General features: G+C 44.8%; 1 long non-coding RNA gene across 2 annotated transcripts; it reads right to left on the bottom strand.

Moving 5' to 3' along the window:
• Positions 1-6,080: 6,080 nt before the first annotated feature.
• LOC114585656 (uncharacterized) lies at positions 6,081-20,101 on the bottom strand. 2 transcript variants are annotated; one of them, XR_013390894.1, is made up of 3 exons: positions 19,200-20,099; positions 17,300-17,455; positions 6,081-6,310 (listed from the first exon to the last, which is right to left on the bottom strand). It is a non-coding gene; the product is annotated as an uncharacterized LOC114585656 (long non-coding RNA). The 2 variants fall into 2 exon arrangements; XR_013390895.1 differs by lacking the exon at positions 6,081-6,310 and adding an exon at positions 13,387-14,474 and having other exon boundaries at positions 19,200-20,101.
• Positions 20,102-20,343: the final 242 nt, after the last annotated feature.

Here is a 20,343-nt window from a genome sequence, read left to right as displayed (position 1 = left end):
TCAAAGAGGGGGAATAAACCCATCTGGGGCGAGAAACCCATGGGCTCCTGAATTATTTTGGATACTTCCCAGGACACTGGTCCCCAAAATTCCTCTATTACCAGGCAACCCCCATAAGTGATAATAAGTCCCCTTACAAGGAAGGACTGATCTAAGATTTCAGACATCACACCTAGGAGGAAGGAAATATAATTATCAGCCCTCCCTACTGTCCCACACATTGTAGGAAACTGAAAGCAGAAGTTGCACCAGCATGTCCCATGAGGATGCAACAGTAGGTGGGAATTGAACTCCTGTTTTCAAGGGGGGGGGGAGGAACCTTCGAAGAACCGGCAAGGCATAGCAAAATGCCTGTGAGCATTTCTTCCACATCTTAAAACTGTAAGTTGTAGGTGGGAGGTTGTCATTTTACTGTGCCTTCAATAATGCTCTCATTGACAGAGGACGATAAGGGTTGGTACACTACAGCTGCTGCATGGTGAGTCAGGGTTGGTGGGAGTTGCAGTTCCAGCAACAGCCAGGGGGTCATATGCTTCCTGCCCCTGTCTTAGGCCCCATTTGCACTGTACATTTAAAGCAGTATCCTCCCACTTAAAACAGTCATGGCTTACCCTAAAGAATCCAAGGCACTAAATGTTGTTAGGAGACCCCTGTTCCCCTCACAGAACTTTAATTCCCAGAGTTTCCTGGGAAGAGTGATGGTTGTTTAATGACTCTGGGAATTTTTTCTTTAAAAATAAATAAAATAAAAAACCAATCCTGCTACCATTGTACATACAACCATGTCAATATAGTTAATGCAGCGTTTTCTCTGTCTCCTCCAGTTCATTCACATGCACACACACAAAAAAAAAATCTGATACATAGCAATCCTTTGTAGATTGCTTTTTGGTTTTTGCCATTTTTGTCAATGCACAGGCACCCGTCACTCATGTAAGAGGGGGATTAATCAATGACACCCCCATCATTATAGGCAGATCTTTGCTTGGCATGAATGCCACACAGAGTGAAAATATGCCCCAAACTGCTCCTGTAAAGCCATCCCCAAGTCACAGCCTTGAGCGCTTGTTGTACTGATGTGTTCAGAGGAAAAGAGCTTTGTAATGTTCTCTCTGAGGAGCACTCCAGACAAGGGCAAAAATGGCTTTTAAGTTAAGGTGGGATTATTCCAATGCACATCTTTTGTGCGGCTGGTCTAATTGAACAGTTAACGGCCAGCCTAAGCAGGGCAGGTGTTATGAGACCGGAGACAGCCAAATCTATGTAATTGTGTGATTTTTTGCATGATTGAGCTCAGAAATGTAGTAATAAGGGGAAAGGGGGGAGGTGGAGGGCAGAAAAAAGCAAGGAAGTAGAAGAAAGACAGCGAAGAAGAACACCTCGGCCATAAATCAAATCTGAAGCTGTGTCACACAATTTGCTAAGGAAATATACTTTAACATCTCCCAGAAGGGATGCAGGAAGGAGGGAGATATGCAAAAGCCAGGACCCTGGAGCAAAAAAAGCTAGGATTCTCAGAAGCACAGAATTATGTAAACCAGACCTACTCAAAGTTGTGGTCCAGTCTGCAAACCATCGGCTGCTGGTCTGTGGCAGTGGTGGGCTTTAGGGTCTTAAATTTCAGCATTGCCCTGTGCAACACTAAAATCCGCACCTCGCAGCCTCTTGCCCCGTGAGCAAGAGCATCTTTCAGGCTTTGCGTCCAGTGTGACCAAACCGTTCATTTTCCCCTAAATCTGCCTCTGTCTGTGGTGACTCTATCGCAGTCCAGGTTGGGTGGGACACTTCAGGGACCAAATACGGTACCAGTCCCTGGACACTAGGAGGTGGGGGAACTTCTTGTCCACCACATCAGATAGTATGAGGTGTGTGCTGCAAAGGAACACAGAGCTCCCCAGTCATCATTAGAGAGCAGAGATCTGCTAATTGCTATGCAGCCATGTTAACAAAATGTGGGGTCCTGCTAAAGGAACTTGAGAGAGGAAGGGAAATTATTTCTTCTATGGAAAATGACGGTTGGCCACTGTGAGAATGGGGTGCTGGAAGAGATGCATTTTTGGCCTGTAAGGCTCTTCTTATGCCCTTAAATTGCAGCTGTGAAGGTGGGGGAAACTATTTTCTTGTGTGTTGAAGAATGAGCTATGCTTTGCTAGTTGAGGAATGGGGATTTCCATTCCTCAGATTTGAACTCTTAATTGTATAAAAACACATCTTTCTGCATTCCCCCTCCCACTTCTCTTCCCTGTTGTCTGCTAAGATGTTTGCTACAATATTGTACTAAGTATTCAAAGCAGAAAAACCAATGAGGCATTAATTGGATGGGGTGTGAGATCGGACCGTGCCCAGTCTGAAGAAAAGCAAAACCGCCAGCCATCTTTCAATAAGGAAAATCATTCGTAATGCAAACTAAGCCGAGCCGAATGCTCAGAATGCAACAGGTTTCCCATGTGACCGTCTGTGCCTGTAGGCACAAATCTGTGTGTGAGAGAGAGTGAGTGTGTCTCCCCACAAGTTACGTAGCTGGGCAAGAGAATTAATAATCCAAGTCTTGGAGGACTTTAATTGCATGTATAAATTAAACATCCACTTGCTCTGTTCCATATGAAGTCACTGCACTCAATGAAAACAAACTGCATTCTCCAAGTCTCCTTTTTACTGGAGTACTGCATGCGCAGACAAAGCAAATGCCACAACATATAGAAATCAGAGTACACACTTAAGGATGGGATGGCCTTGCGTTTGCCATTTTGATTCCGCCTTGATTGCCAAGATACATTTTTTAGAATTTTGCTGCTGTGTTGGTACAGAGCAGCATTAATTGAGTGTTAACGAGCTGTCAGATCAGCTTCCCCCTGTCCTTATTATTGGATGTCAGAGTCCCAGTGATGTCCCAATTAAGCAGCGCCTAAACACTATTTAATAACACTATCGCCGCATAGTCAACTTTTCCCTCGGAATCAGAATCCTCAACTCATTTGTCAGGAGGTTTCCATTATCGATGTTCTGATTACACAGTACAGAGTTTACTGCATGGGAAATTTAGACACTGGTGGGGGGGGGGGTAATATGTACAGGATTTCTTCAGCTAATGAATGCATTCCATGGAGGTTAGAATCACCGCAGGAACAAGAGGAGCTTCGCTTTTTGATGTTGTGCCACACATTAAAATGGTAAAAGCAGCCCATAGTGATCAGACCAAGGCCCATTAAACGCAGCATCCTGCTCCCAACAGGTAACAGGCAGATAGAGCATAGGAGTCTGCCTTATAGTCAGACCTTTTGTCCATGTAGCTCAGTATCATTCAGCTTTACAGGTTTTCACAAAGAAGCATCTCCTGGTCTTACCTGGAGATGCCAAGGATTGAATTTGGGACCTTGTGCATGGGAGACAAATGTTTACAGCTGAGCTGCAAAGCAGGGTGTGGAAGCAGAAGCCTGTCCCTGCCTTTTGCTCCACAGCAACTGGCATTCAGCAGCATGAATTGGCAAAGCTCAATTTAGCCATCATGCCTAATAGTGGTGAATGAGCTTGCCTTCCATGAATTTGCTGTCCTTGCTCCCAGAGGGCTTGCAAGACATCTAAATGGAGGTCAAAGCAAGGTGAAGAAGAAGAAGAAGAGTTTGGATTTGATATCCCGCCTTTCACTCCCTTTAAGGAGTCTCAAAGCGGCTAACATTCTCCTCCCAGGTGACTGGGCCAAGAGGCAAGCTGAGACAACATGGGCAAGCAATGGTGCTGGAACCAAGAGATGCTTAACGTCTGATAAGGAGTAGGGCTGGGGAGACTCCTAAGGGCCAGAAAAAGAGACTCGGGGGCTGCATTAAGTCCCCAGGCCAGGGGTTTTGTATTCTTGGTTTTGACTGTTGTCCACAGCCCAGTGCTGACAGATAGGCAGTGTGGTGTGGCTGTTAGAGTGGATCAGGCATTGGGTTGATTCCTTAGTCTATTTCAAGGGTAGGGTTAGTTGGTGCATCAAGCAGGGGCAATATCTCAGGGTACCCCATAAAGTGGTCTGGCTGGAAGTTTCTGTCCTGAAGCAAATTGGGGAATAGATGGACCATCTAATTTTCAATGCTGGCCTGGGGGAGGCAGCTTAGTTGACCTGCGGCTTGAGCTGACCCATAACCCAGGCACAACTTTGCCCAAACTTCAGCCAGAGGCTGATTCAAGATACATACCCAACGCCTAAGCCAATGCCCTACCTACATCTGTGATCAATAAAGTTGTGGCCCATTTTCAATTCCAGAATGTTGTTGTGTCCATTTTTTCATCTACCTGGTGCCTCTTCCTTTCTCATCCCCAGGGCAGACTGTGCATGGGTCCACAACCATGTTTGCTGCCTTGAGCTTCTGGGGGAAAGGTGGGAAAGACAAACAGACAGACAGACAGACAGACAGACAGACAGACAGGTAGGTAGAGTGCACAGTTAAGCTGCAGCTCTCAGAAGGTCTGGTGTTTGAATCTCTGTGGCTGTTAGAGGGTTGCTATAGGAAGGAGCAGTGAGCCCTTGTCCATATGGATGTGGCCACACAACTCATTCCAACCCCTGAAACAATGGAGACATTATTTCCTCCTGCACAGCAAAGATTACTGGCATAGAAGACATCCTAAGCTCTTCACTGTCCCAAACCATTTGGTTTTGGGTCCTGTTTGCAGTTTCTCCCCCTTCTTGTGTCCCCATAAGCACATGGCTGAGTGTCCTTTGTCCTCTGGTCTTCAGAAATGCAGTCATGCCAAACACACACAAAAATCTCAAATGGGTGCTGCTCACGGTTCCCGGAGCCCCAACTGTTTTGTTTATTTTTCTGGCTGAGGTACCAGGCAATCATCCGCCGCAATTATTTCAAATCTTGCTGCAGATGGAATTCTGAGGTTCTCAGCCTTAAAACAGAATTCATTATTCAAATTTTAATTCTGGCCTTCTGGAAGGAGCTCTGAATAGATTCGCTGTTGAATTCTGAGGTGAAAAAAACACACACAGGCTACAGCTTGGGCTGAGTGTCACGCAGGGGAGTTGGCTCCCTGTGCTCAGTTGAGAGTTCCTGGATGCTCTTCCAAAACCCACTCGTCCTTTCAATGAGTCACCTTCTTGAGGTGATTCCACACATTCTACTGCACCAAAACTGTATTTGCTACCAACAACAACAAAAAAGGAGTTGTAGTGAATCTGAGAAGCAGAACTCAACAACATACATGTTTTCAAACACCCTTTTGTCACATTCAGACTTGTAAGTGTACACTTAACACATATTGTGTGTGAAACGACCCTGCTTCTCCCTATGCGAAGGTGCATTGCAGATTCTCAAAATATCTACATTTTACAATACTGCAATTTTCAAGCCTAACATGAAAAGGGCAGGCTTCCTTCATATGTATAAATTTACATATTTATCAGTCATATTCAGGCTTCATAGTTTATTTATTGGGATATTTATGAGTTAGTTCCATTTTATATATCATAATATTAATATGCCACTTGATTGTAAGGGGGGGACTCCCTCAAAAGCAGTTAGAAAATGTATAAAACAATGAAATTATCAATAAAAAAGGGGGAAAGCGACAATTCCAGAAATCCATTATCAGCTTAAAATCAACAACAGGTTAAATATGTTTTAGCAGGTGCTGAAAGTAAGTGAAGGTACCTTCCTGCTGTCAATAGGCAGGGAGTTCCAAAGTTTGGGTGCTGCATAAAGATAGGCACTCCAGGAATTAGTTCACGTAAAACACTCTAAAGCACTTTCATGTACATTCTTGGGTTGCTGTCCCCGCAGGTACGTCAGTATCATTATTTATCCCCATACCAAAAAGGCAGAGGGATTCACACAATGCACCACAACAAAGCTGGGATGCAAGGAATGGACTTCTTCACTCATAGATAGGTTTCCTGGCCACCTCCCCGTAGAAAAATATGCTCTGCAAATGGCATGTGGAGCTGGCTGGGAGCAAACGCTCTGGCTAGGGCCAGGGGAGACCAGTTGCAGGAGTAAATTGCCTTGGAAAGTTTTCAGTGAGAGGTCCTGGTAGTTGGCACTGTAAGATATCCACAGACTAAAGAGAAAAAGAAAAGTGGAGTGGAACGGGGTGTAAGCCAATGTCTCCACCAGAATGCCAAAGGCCGCATGTCATAACTGGTAGCCGGATTCTAGGAGGCCAACTACATGCCTTCTGTTGCCCAGTAATGGTCTGATCAGTCTGTTTTATATCCACGCACCAAATGGTAGCAGCCGCTCCCTTGCAGGATTCCACCCCAAAAGCCATAATATACCCTTTTGCTCGCTTGCTGCTGCGCCCATCAGATGCAGCTGCCAACCTATTAGTAAGAGAGAGAAAAACACAACTCAAAACAGAACTGGGAATGGACTTTCCCTTTGGGCTTTTGCTGAGAAGTAATGATTCTTTCTTCCACTGGAACAACCAGAGAGGAGGAGGGGAGTCAGGTAGCAGAGAAAGGAGGGAGGAAGTATCATTTTAGCAGGGATTCTTGTGGAACCATAGAACTGTAGAGCTGGAAGGAACCCCATGGGTCATCAGAATCCCTGGCAGATGGCCATCCAATCTCTGTCTAAAGTCCTTCTGTGAAGGAGAGTGTGCCACCTTCTCAGGTAGTGTGTTCTACTGTCAAACAGTGATTTTATCAGTCAGGTTTCCATAAATAACCAGAGGCAAGGACACATACCACTGGCAGTGGTCACATGATTTCCCTGTGATGCCAGTTCAAGCAAATAATTTTTATATATGATTTAATGACAAGAGTCTCTAAGTGGTTCACAGAGATGGAATACAAAAAGAAAAAGGGGGGAATCAGCTAAGAAGATCAAATCAAACTTTGAATTAAAATGACTGCTGGAATTTTGTTTTTTAAGTCTTCGGTAAGCACCAGAGGATGTCCAATGCTCATCTGGTTGGTCACTGTGAAAACAGGATGCTGAACTAGATAGGCATGTAGCCCAACTGAGCAGGCTCTTCTTATATGAACATAAGCAGAGCCCTGCTGGATCAGGCCAATGGCCCCTCTAGTCCAGATTCCTGTTCTCACAGTGGCCACCCAGATGCCCATTGAGCAAGCAGAACATGAGAGCCAAACGACTCTTATTCAGAGTGTAACTTAGGATCACAATGGCTAAGAATGGATCGTTGCTCCGTTTTCAGAGGCGGGACAGCGACCCCCTCACAGCAGAGGATCCCCATTTCCTGTAATGTGGTTCGCTGCACACTCCCTTAAAAAAATCCACACCATCATTAAAGGGAAGTGGGAGACCCGCTGCCTCCTTTCAGCTTGCCACCTTTGTTCAGATATGCACCAGGCTGGCGCTTGCCTCCCTGCATTTAATTGGCATTAAAGATTAAAGAGCAGATTACCAAAAGCAATCAAAGAATCCACTTGTCTATATTTCACAACAGCTCGCAAGCAGTTTGATATTTACTGTCAGCTGGCATTTAATTACAGTGCCAGATTCAGAGAATATAATTGACAGAGCGCTGAGGACTAATTCTTGGAAGAAGAAGGGGGGAAAGGGGGCGGGGGATGCTTCTGCCATGCTACAGTGTGCAGGCTAATTGAGGCAAACACCCTCTTGCGCACACTGAGCAAAGAGACTTGCTAGGCTTCCCCTTGAAGTCTCCACACATTCACTTCCCCTCAAATACAAATACAAAGGCACAAATACAAGATGGGGGACACCTGGCTTGAGAGCAGTACATGTGAAAAGGATCTAGGAGTCTTAGTTGACCACAAACTTGACATGAGCCAACAGTGTGACGCGGCAGCTAAAAAAGCCAATGCAATTCTGGGCTGCATCAATAGGAGTATAGCATCTAGATCAAGGGAAGTAATAGTGCCACTGTATTCTGCTCTGGTCAGACCTCACCTGGAGTACTGTGTCCAGTTCTGGGCACCACAGTTCAAGAAGGACACTGACAAACTGGAACGTGTCCAGAGGAGGGCAACCAAAATGGCCAAAGGCCTGGAAACAATGCCTTATGAGGAACGGCTAAGGGAGCTGGGCATGTTTAGCCTGGAGAAGAGGAGGTTAAGGGGTGATATGATAGCCATGTTCAAATATATAAAAGGCTGTCATATAGAGGAGGGAGAAAGGTTGTTTTCTGCTGCTCCAGAGAAGCGGACACGGAGCAATGGATCCAAACCACAAGAAAGAATATTCCGCCTAAACATTAGGAAGAACTTCCTGACAGTAAGAGCTGTTCGACAGTGGAATTTGCTGCCAAGGAGTGTGGTGGAGTCTCCGTCTTTGGAGGTCTTTAAGCAGAGGCTTGACAACCATATGTCAGGAGTGCTCTGATGGTGTTTCCTGCTTGGCAGGGGGTTGGACTCGATGGCCCTTGTGGTCTATTCCAACTCTATGATTCTATGATTCTATGAACTGTAGGGTTAGGGTGTTGGCAGCAGCTTGCAAGGGGCAGGGGAAGAGAACCTGAGCAGAGATGTAGCGGTGAGTTACAAAGTGTTCATCATAACACCCCCCATAACTGCACCTCCAAAGAGAGTCCAAAAATGCAGGCAGTTCTGTTGATCCGTTGTACACACACACACACACCTTGTTACATGCCATCCCCATTTTGGATGAAACCAAAACTTGACTTCACTGTGATGGCCATCCTAGCACCCGAGAACCACACACTAGCAAGCAAAAACAACAGCCCTCTCTCAAATCTCAAGGTGTAAAGTTAGCTGTACATTCCAGTAGTCCCAATATGGAAGTATTTTAAAAAAAGAAGAAGAAGCTACTGTACACAATGCATAATTGGATGAAGACTTCCCTGCTGACATTCTAATAAGATACACCCCTTGCTCTATGGAGTTAGATGTTTTTCTTAGAAATTATTCAACATTCTTCCTCAAAAGCAAAAAAAAAAAAATGCCTTACCCCCCCCCCAAAAAAAAACCCATTAATTGGCCACTTATAACAAGGACTTAAAAGCATTAATTGGTTAACTGGTGTGACTCACTGACTAAAATGCTATAATCATGGATTTGAAATGTAGTGTTTTCACTGGATTATGATCAGCGCTGTCTCCTGTGAATGGTTTCCTGTGAAGAAGGAATTACTGGTGGGTGGGTGATCCATCTCTGTTTCTCAATTCTTGGGAGACATCTGGAAAGCGCTTCCCAAGCCTCACTGGGGGGAAAAATGATTTCAGTTGCCTGTCTTTCAGAAGAACCTAATTTCCTACTTCCTCCTCTTTCATACAAACATAAGACAAGCCTGCTGTCCCAGGCCCATCTATTGCAGCATCCTGTTCTCTCACAGTGTGAGGCCAGGTGCCTGTGGCAAGCTGGACATGAGCCCAACCACACTCTGCCCACCTGCAATTCCCAGCGGCTGGTATACAGGGTCATAATGCCTCTGACAGGGGAGGAAGAACATAGCATCATGGCTAGCAGCCATTGATATCCTTGTCCTCTATAAATTTGCCTAGTTTTCTTTTAAAGGCATCCAGGTTGGTGGCCCTCACTGCCTCCTGCAGAACAGAGTTCCGTCGTTTAACTATGCACTGCATGAAGAAGCATTTTTCTTTTGTCTGCCCTGAGACTTCCAGCATTCTTGCCTTCGAAGACATCTTTGTGTGGCTCTCCTGCTGGCATGAAAGACCAAGCATGACTCTTTGTAGCTCCTCCTCAGTTGGCCAGAACCAGGAACTTCCCTATCAAGTATGTGCCTCCCTGCAATAAATGTCGCTTTCTTACATTCCTAAACTCAGGTCCTCATACAGGGTAAAGGGTGCTTCTCCTGCGGGGATCCAATGTTCTGCTCAACTTCTGTGACTATGCTAACTTCAACAACCCCTGGCAGCAAGTGTCAGGACCAAGCTCTGTGTGTGTTGGGAACAAGGGAGGGAGAGGTGATTGGGTGAGTGACTTCCAAATCTCAGATTGGCTTGGGAAACAAATGAAACTGTTTAGGGGGAGGGAGAGAACTATGTTCATTTCTGAGTCAATCCAACCTGAGCTGTTTACCTTGGACACTTCCTTTCCTCTCCTTTGACAGGTGAAATTCAGACTGTATCGTCCTAGGGAGTAGAGACCCACACTGCTTGCTTACGCTCCTCTTTAACACACCATATACATCAACTGTGCTGTACGAACTGCCAACAATCCCCAAGAATCTTATCTCTCTCCATCCCTTCTATTTCTTCTAACAAAAGCCCTTCCCAGATTGAAATAGAGGCTCGAGAGGTGGCAGAAATTAAATCTGATTCTTCCCATCTTTGGCTTCTCCCTTTTATTGAAGCTGCTGTCAGAAATCTAAACAGTGTGGCAGCATAAATGAGCCCAATCAGATCTTTGACCCAGTCATTGCCTTGTTGTTTGTGCCCTTCCCTGTGTGGGAAGCTATATTTAAACCTTAATTCTCTCTCTATTGTTGCTATTAAGGCACCACAAGGGGGATTTGCATTGCAAATGCCATGGAGCTTATTTTATTTTATTTTATATTCTGGCCCATGAGAAGCACAAGCTTTGTGTCTGGTGCCCTTTATTGTTTGTCTCATTTCCATATTTTATAAGCACTCAGCTCCATGAAAGGGTGGACCGTTTTGCTACTTCATTGGCCACTAGCTAATAGCATTTTCCTAGACACTTCAGTAATAAAGGCTTCAAACAGGGCAGCGGAATCATTTGGCCAGCCCGTTGCTAAGGCAGGTCAATTCTTATCAATGAAGTGTAGCCCGAAGTGATGGTCTGCGTTCCTCTTTCATGCTGAAGAATCACCACCTCTCGGGCATTTGATGAGAGTGACACGTGCGTTGTGTGAAGCACACAAGCAGGGCTCATCTGCAAAATCTTTCCTGTTTATACCCACAAGCAGGGATTGTAGGAAATTGCTTTCTACTGAGCCAGAAGACCATTGGGTCCATTAGGACTAGTGTTGCCTGCACTGATTGGTAGCATCTCCCCAGGATTTCAGATGGGGGCCTCTCCCAGCTCTTCCTAGAGATGCTGGGGGTTGAACTTGGGACATTCCCCAAATGTATTAGTCCTGTTAAGTTGCAGATCAGTGGCTCTGCTTTACAGCTAGCCTCTACCTCATACCGAGTCAAACCGCTGGTTCACTTAGCTTGGTATTGCCTACACTGCCTGGCAGTGGTCTTCCAGGTTTTCAGATGTGGGTTTCTCCCAGCCTTACCTGGTCATGCTGTGGATAAACCTGAGACCTTCTGCATGCAGAACAGATGCTCTGTTGACCCACAACTCTTCCCCAATCCTTCCTTTCCTCCCAAAATAGTGGCACGTTCAGGACACATTTTGTCTGAAGTACACCGGCTGCTCTTGCAAAGAAATAAGGGTTGGCATCATAGATCAACATAGTTAGGCACCTGCTGAAGGCCCACAATCCATCAGGGGACTCCACTGAGAAGAGCCCCCTCCTGGACCTGCTCCTCCTCTCCAGCATCACAGCCAGCTTGTTCTGACCCAGGAAGAATGAGCAAGCAAATAACAACATTGCTGAGAAGGTGGAAGGATGGTTGCCATTGGCCTGGCAAGCAAACACATGGTGATACTGGCAGTGCAAATCATAGATTGTAGAGTTGGAAGGGTCCCTGAGGATCGTCTAGAACACTGATTCTCAACCTGTGGGTCCCCAGATGTTGTTAGACTACATCATCCCTGAGCTCTGGCCTTGCTAGCTAGGGGTGATGGGAGTTGTAGTTCAACAAGATCTCGGGACCCACAGGTTGAGAAAGGCTGGTCTAGAACAACCTGCTGCAATGCAAGAATATGCATGTGTCCCATACGATGATCAAACCCGCAACCTTGGCGTTATTGGCACCATGCTCTAGCTAACTGAGCTATAATAGACTAATTGAGGGAGAGGGACCCAATGAATGTGTCTTGTTCAAGCTTCCCCCCCCCCAACACTCACACACACCCAAATGATACAATATTATTTTTACACTTTCCAATATATGGCTGCCAAGCATCTGTGTAATTGCCTTAACTGTATATTATGCACCACATTCAGAACCCCAATTAGGTCTAATCGGTGTCACAAAGATTATTGCAGTGGGTTGGACTAGATGACCCTTGGGGACCTCTCCAGCTCTCCAGTTCTATTATTCTATGTTGTACTATAGACCCTCTGGATAGCAATGTGATTCATATGGCTCAGGTATGGTGTACAGAGGCACACAAGACACAACACTCATTGAACATTACCTATGAATAACTGTTAAAAAAAAAAAAAGGATGTTTGGAGAAAGATTTAATCCCCAATAAATTTGCATGGGGTCAGAGCAAGTGCCTTTTTGGGATGGCAGGTAGGTAACCAATCTGACACATGCAAAGTGATCTATCACATTCAGACCAGGCAGCCATTCACCTCTCTATGTTCCGCATGCATTTCTTCATTCAGCTAAAGGTTGATATATTGGTATGGAGGAGAAATACAGGGCAGCTCTTACAAGGTTGCATTTCTCGTTGAACGGGCTCCATAACTCAACGTTCCGTCAACAGGGCTGAGTGAGATGAATGGAGCGTGAGCTATCAGTAATGCAGGACCTCGTTTTCAGAAAGACAAGAACAGGCAATCATCAAGTGATTTTAATCCCACGCTCCTCTATGTGCAATATGATAGTGTCATATTGCACATAGAGGCAGCCAAAGGAAACATTCTGCCAAAATTTGCCAGACGAATAAGAGACAAGTCCAGATGAATTGTGCCCCAGAGTCAGGGGTGAGGAATTACATCTGGCTATTGGGCTGGATCCGTAATGCTCCCCACTTCCCCTAGGCCAACTTTGACAGGTGAGCAGCAGTGCCCACCTGTCAATCACCTGAAATCATAATAATCAGACACCTGCCAAAAAGTTCAAAAGCAGTAGCTGTAACCACCAACCAACAGATCTGCACACACGGCAACCTCCTTTGCAGATGTGCTATCAATGCCAATCAGCTGATTTGCACTGGGGGCTCACCTTCAAAAAAGCTTGTTGCAACTGCCAGTCAGGTGATTGGCGGTTACAAGGAGTGGCTTTGATGTCCATTTGGAGCAAGCAGTTTGGATTCGTGCAGTTGGCTCCAAGCAAAGCATTTTTCTCTTCTGTAGTGGGAAAATAAAGCTTTGTTTGGAGCCAGCACCTTGAACACATAAAGAACATTTTAAAGATGTGAGCAACTGACACTTTGGAGAAAAAGGCAGCCCAAATGCTATTAACTCAAATTTAAAGTAGGCAGGTGGATTTTAAAGCGCACACACACACACACACACACACACACACACACAGGCTTGGGATTCCAGAAACAGAGTAGGTAAGGAATCTGTCCGGAGGCATTTGTAAAGCATTACACAAAATCTCTCTGTTCTCCACTTTATCATTTCAAAAGGCAGTATCTTCCTAACATGTCCCATCAGCACAAGGATCCCATTGTGGAAGTAGTGGGACAATTTACTCAGCACTGTACTGGAAGCCAGTGGATATTCCCTTCAAATAGAAATTCGGGTTAGCTGAACTCAGAACTTGGATGTAACTAAGACAGCTGTAGTGCCCAAACTTGTTATCACTGAGAGTAAACACATAGACTAAATTCACCGGAAGAACTACAGCAAACAGTTTGGGATACAGGAAACCCAAAACTGAAACATGAAGAAACATGTGGGTGATGCTGAACCCATAAACTGATCGACAAGAACAAGACCGCTAATGCAACATCTTGAAAAGCACTTTCAGCAAAAGATCTCTATATACAAATGGAAAATCATTAAGGGTGGATACAGTCAACTATTTATAAAAAGGAAAAGAAAAGAAGAAGAAGTCAGCCTGGAATAGATTTCTGGTTTGGGGAATTTAGAAGTTATATTTAGAAAGGAATACAATAGAACTAGATAAACTAATGTAGCTAAATATTTACACAGAATCTCCATATTAAAAGAAACCCCAAGAGAAATCAGACAAAGAAGCCAAGATAACTGAGTTTGGGGAAGCAAGTTAGTAAATAATGAATATGTATAAGGAATTTTTTTATTATATTTATTCACTTAGGAAATAGGGGAAGCATAAGGGCTGGCAAATATCAGTTTATGAAGAGGAAGAAACTGCAGAAGATTCTTCCCGTTTGCCTCCCACACTAGTACCAAGCATGTCAAGCATCCATGAAGCACTTTGGAAGGTCAGGTCAATCAATTGCTTAGGTTTATTCACAGCTTGGAAAGATACGTCAATTTCAGAAAGCCACACTTTGGATGAGCAGGTGGAGTGCAGGTTTATAAGTTACAGTTTATAAGTTAAGGTGGAGTGCAGGTTTATAAAGGGACAGATGACACTGCCCAAAAGCAAAAAGAAATGTTTCAGGGCTGGTTTTCAGCAAGGCGGTGAATGTGTGTCTAAATCATCCCACAGGAGTGGGAAAACTGGATCGGGCTGTCAAGACAGATAATGCTTTGAAATGGGTTTCTGAAGATTGTCCAAGTGTTTTTGCCTGAATGGAATATGCCTCTGAACTCATGCCTGTTTCTTGCCTGAATGAAGGATAAAAAGTGAGATTGTCTGTAGAAATTAACCCACTGTACACAAATACAATTTGCATTTATTGCCCTGCTCAATTTTGACTCTGGCTCTGCCCACCGCTGGTGTGTGGCCCCTGTAAGGTTGCTCAGAAAGGAATGTGGCCCTCTGTCTGAAAAGAATCCCCACCCCTGTGGGTTTAGATAACCCACAGCGATGCTCCTACCCACAAAAGTCTGAAAGCAAAAAACCCATTACAATACATTTGAGCAAAAGAACAAAAATGATGTTGGCTTATATACAGCAACAGAGGATAAACCATTGCAGAGAAAATGAGAGCAGCAAACAGAGTAAATCCTTCAACAACATGTAAGATGGGGATCAGGCAGCATGTCCTGTTCTCATCTGAGAAATGGGTGGAGGGGGGTTGCCACAAGATGGATGCTAGCCAAGTCTTCTCTTCCATACGCTAATCCTCAGTGCAAAAAAGGATTTCTTCAGAGGTGCATTCAGTCTTGTGAGCCTGACCCCCTGCAAAGTGAAGTGGGGCAGTCCCAGGCACAGGCAAGGTACCTCAGTGAAAACTAAGCCATAGTGATGAAATTTGGACATCAAGTGTGTGAGCTAACTTAGTTGGCTAGGAGTCACCTCAGGCTAGCTCAGTGGTATAACCTAGTTTAAGTGGTAGACCATGAGCTTCACATGCAGAAGGACCCAGGTCCAGCTTCCAACATCTCCAGCTAGGGCTGGGGAAAATCCAGCTGGAAATCCTAGAGAGATGCTGCCAGCCAGTGTAGACAATACTGAGCTAGCTGGAACAATGGTCTAACTTCAGTATAAGGCAGCTTCCTGTGTATCTAAAAAGATGTGCTGTGAAATGTGGCTCTTCTCTGTGCCTCACTGCTTATTAGGCTGGCAGTTGGGAACAGGAGGAGAGAGAGAGAGAGAGAGAGAGAGAGAGAGAGAGAGAGAGAGCGCAGGTAATGTATTTTTGGGTGCCAGATTTGGTTCAGGGCTTCCAGTTGCTAACACCTTCCTTAGAATGATCTTTATTAACACCCCATCTTCTAAAATGTGCCTAGGTCAATGTAAGATGCACAAACAAAAATTGAAGAAGTAAACAGCAACAAGTTTAGCATAAGTCTGGATTTCTTCCAAAATGCCAATGAAGTGTTTCTCAAAGAGAAAGAAGAAGAACATATGGGCTAGGTAAATTTGATGTTATTTTAGTTCAGTAACCTATAGCAGTCTGTGCAACAGAGAGAAGGATGGTTAAAAATAGGGTTTTAAAAAATAATTGCAAGGCACTGTCTCTTCCAGGCAGGAATACAGGACAAAATGAGTTAAACATACTTCAGAAAACATTTGTGCCTCTTCTCACCCACTCTGAGAATGCAAGCCCCCTAACCACTCCAAGCAGATTGTGGGGCAGTATTCCCCCACTGCAGCAGGCAAGGGGCATGAATTTAAGAAGTTGCCACACACCTAGTCAGTCCACAGGCCCATCCAGCCCAATCCTGTGGTCTACTCTGACCGACATGGACTTAAGCTGGGACTTTCAAAATGCAGGCTGTGGGTGGGACAATTTTGGACTGTATGGGTGTCCTTCCTCTTCACCATGTAAGAAAAACAACAACAACATCCAACAGACAGGTTTAGCATAGCCTTCTCCCTAATTAGTTTGCTACATGCAAAAAGCTTTTTCCATGGGGCAAAACTGGGCAAATTCCAGGTTTCAGTAAGACAGAGCAAGGAGAAGCAAGGCAAGGCATGACAAAACCAGGGGATCTGATGAAGCAAACCAAGGCATGTCAAACGAGCAATGGATAGTAGGACTCATGTAGCACCCTGGACAGCTCCATGGAGAATGCAATGCAGATTCATAGGAGCAAGATTTGCTTCAGCTTTGCTGAATTTAGTAAAAAGGTGCTTTGACAGCATCTCAGGCCTCCTAAGATCTATAAGAAATTACCAGGAAATAACTTCCAAGGTGAGACTATATCAGAGATGGTGAATCTCTGGCCTGTGGCCCTTAAAGCTTCTCTATTTGGCCCTTGAGACTCTTCCTCAGCCATACCCCCTCTCCCTAGGCCACACCCCTCACCAGCCCCACTTCACACTCTCCCTGAGTGTTTTTGCCTCACTTGATTGTGCCTTTGAACTCTGATAATGCTACTTGCTTGCCCAGGTGGAAGCCAGAGAGAGGCAGGGGTGTAGAAACTAGCCTACTGTAGAAAGGGAAAATGTATATTCCTTACTGCACCCACTCCAGCCTCTGGTGGCACCCTCCATTGGCATCTAGCCCCCAGAAGGTTGCCCAGAAGGAAATGTGGTCCTTGGGCTGAGAGTGGTACCCAACCCCTGGGCTATATAGATGCAGCATCCCTCTCATACCCATGACAGGCCAAAACTGTCCTGGGATGCATAGTCAGAGATCTTCAATAGCATCCTCTGAAACTGTGCAATCCCTCACCCCTAGGGGGCACCTGAGGTTGCACCCACCTCAAGACAATGAGCCCCGATGGAGAGCCAGTGTGATGCAGTGCTTAGAGTGTTAGCCTCAGATCCAGGAGACCAGGTTTTGAATTCCCACTCAAGCATGAGGCTCCCTGGGTAGCCTTGGGCCTGTCACTGCCTCTGGCTAAGCTACCTCACAAGGTTGTTGTGAGAATAAGAGAAAAATATGGGAGATAAATGCAATAGAAAGAAAGAAAGAAAGAAAGAAAGAAAGAAAGAAAGAAAGAAAGAAAGAAAGAAAGAAAGAAAGAAAGAAAGAAATGGTGGGATCTACATGCCCTAAAGATGCTGACCTGTGGGCTGGATAAGTGAATATACATACCTTTAATTCACAATGCAGGCAGGGCATAGTTTGGTGAGTGACGTGAGGCAGAATAAGATGAGGGAGAGGAAGCAAGGAAGTGTTCCTTTGGAGTCTTTCAAGGAAGGCAGCATAGGAGTGCAACATTCTGGATATTATTGAGACAGTGAAAAGGGCCTGTGTAAACAAAAGCAGATACCTGAGATATCTTTCAGAAGCACCTTCTTTCCTTCCTTCCTTCGCCGCTGCAGAACTAAGCAGGGCGCCTTTTTCTCGCGGCAGCTGAATGCAAGGGCAGAACCGATATCCATAAATCAGCATATTACTCATTTTCTAGCATTGCAGCCTGACAGCTGTTACAAGAGCACATTGTTACGAACTGTCAGGCGGTGAAGCACAGTGCCTTTTACAACATATGTTGACTTTTATCTAATGTTGTTTCATAATTAGCCCCAGGGAGTCAGAATCTGGGCATCCAACTGGCTGTATGATCTCAGCTAACCTTTGCTTCCACTGGGAGAAAGTGAGAGCCAGGAGGGAAGGGCCCTCTGTGACTTAAGGTTGCGGGGGTGGCAGGAAGCAAGAGACATTCTCTTTTAATGCCTTAATTCTATAAACTCTGTCAAATATATTCTAAAATTCTCAGGGTTCCTCAGCAAGTTGGAAGGCATAGGAAGGAAACCTCTAGAGCAGACCTGTCAATTAACCCACAAAAATGCCTCGGAGGTTTTTTTGAAATATTAAGCAGTATATAAATGCTTTTAAATCATCATCCTTATTATTACTATTGCTATTGCTATTATTTATACCCTGCCTTTTCCTCCAGGCTGGGACTCAAGGCGACTTGCACAAATAAAAGGAAATGGGTAAAATGAAGAAAGCTAAAAACACATAAAAGATAATCAATAAAAATTATTAAACCCTAATGGAATTTAAACAATATATAACCAAATCTGTTAAAAACATATAATAAAAGCACAGCACTTTTTTAAAAATAGGGTTGCTGTTGTTGCAGCTCCTGCCTTATTACTCCTGAATCCAGATCGGAAAATTCATGGGAGGGGGGCTTCAGAAAGTATCCCCCCACCACTATTAAAGTACAAACTAGAGATGTTTCTAAAATTCTCCTCAATGGAATTCCACCTTTGATTATGGATTTACAAATGACTGTCCTCCTCTATCAGTTGCTGGCAACTGTGAGAGGGGAAGAGTGTTCTTTTGCTTTTGCACTTCCTGTAGGAAGGACTTCCTGTTTGGCTACTGTGAAAACAGGATGCTGGCCTGAACCAGCAAGCTCCTCTTATGCACCAAAAGTGGTACATAAGTGCAACCTGAATCAAATTCCTCCCCCATCCCTCCTGAAAATGTAGCCCCGATATGCTTTTGGAAAGAGTTCAGCTGCAAGGGCAAGCAAGTTTCAAAACAGAAATAGGGAGGGGCAAAAATTGAAGGCTGCCTACACATTACCGCCTTAAAAATGCAGCTAGGCTGTTCATTTCCTCAACTCAGATAGAAGCTAGTTTGGGGAGAAATGCATCAAAATGCAGTATTTTGGATGGATATACGATCAATACAGATAGTGGCTGACATCATGTGTATCCCATTTCCCAAACCAGCAGTGGGAGTGCATTGGATGCAGAATAAATAGGAGTCAAAATCGATCTATTTTTGGGTCTCATAAGCTCTTTCCATCCCATGTCAGTATCACTATGCAATTAAAAATAAATTAATCTGTGAGCATGCATACAAACAAATCATTTTATTTTAAAACTTTTATTGAGTCATGAACTGCATCAGAACAACCTCTGAAAGCCAAGGGATGTTTAAATTTGCAACCTAGTTGGTCCACTGGGGGAATCAGGCACTGCCCCATCGAGCTCAGTCTGCCCTCAGCTACCCCCAGCCCTGCCTGCCTTCTTACCTAGAACCAGTCCAGGGGGTGGCACTGCCTGTTAGCATCCTCTTCCTTCGCCTCTTGTAGAATCCAACAAAATTGCCCTTGTAGAATGCAACAAAAAGGAGGAGGCTGGCGACAAAGCTAGAATCCTGACTCACCACTGACAAACACAGATGGGGCAGATCGGACCAGTTTCCATCAAATTCTGAATTCCTCCTAAGGCTAGGAGACACTAGCCTTACTGCTGTCAGGGGGATTTTAAACCCCGCTGGCCTTTCAAGTAAAGCTCCCTTGGAATCCTGTTCCATCAGAATAAGTGTCAGAAGTATTCAGAAGGGGGATGTACTTTTGAGCAATCCCTTGCTCATGAAGGCTGCGCTACAGCAGAACTGCGGTAAATCCAAAGGGATTAAACAGTCCGAAGGGAAAGAATGAAGGATCTTGGGCCGAAATCATAATTTTAAAAATCTATAAGGTGTTTTTCCCTATCCCCAAATCCCCAATCTTCCTTGAAATGCAGGTGTGTGTGTGTGTGTGTGTGTGTGTGTGTGTGTGTGTGTGTTTTAAATCAATAACATACCCAGTTAAATATGGCTCTCCCTCTCCCTGTCTCTCTCTCCTATTTTTCAAAAGCCAGCTGGCTTGTTGCAGCAGCCGATCCCTTTGGCTTACCAACGGTGGCTACATAATTCATAAGCTCCCTACTAATACACAAATACTGTGTCTCCCCGCAGACCATCTCAGGCAAGCTTGTCTAACTGTTGACTAGGAACCACAAAAAGTTGAGGGAGCGCAACAGGAAACATGAAAGCTCGTTGGCCGGGCCTTAATTGTGAATTACGCAAAGCGGCCCTGGCTCATGAATTATACAGGAGGCCCCGACGCGCGAGGAGACGCGGATGTCGTTCAAGCAATGGACTTGTTTATATGTTCTGCACCGGTGGCTTTGAACTATAGCTCCCTACTTAACTGTAACATCCTCATTTTCTTTGGAGCCAAGAAAGAAGAGAGGAAGATATTCCCAGCTCTGACAATATTTCCTCCTCCTCCTTCCCAGAAGGCTATCTCTTACGCACACACTCACGCATGCATGCGTGCACACACACAAATCTTCACCTCCTGTTGAATACAGAAAGAATCTGAAAAGCCATGTTTGATGGCAGTTACG

Source organism: Podarcis muralis, chromosome 15 (assembly GCF_964188315.1).
Source record: "Podarcis muralis chromosome 15, rPodMur119.hap1.1, whole genome shotgun sequence".
Taxonomy (NCBI): Eukaryota; Metazoa; Chordata; class Lepidosauria; order Squamata; family Lacertidae; genus Podarcis; species Podarcis muralis.
Note: the sequence above shows the minus strand (reverse complement) of the source record. Positions and strands in the feature narration are given on the sequence as shown.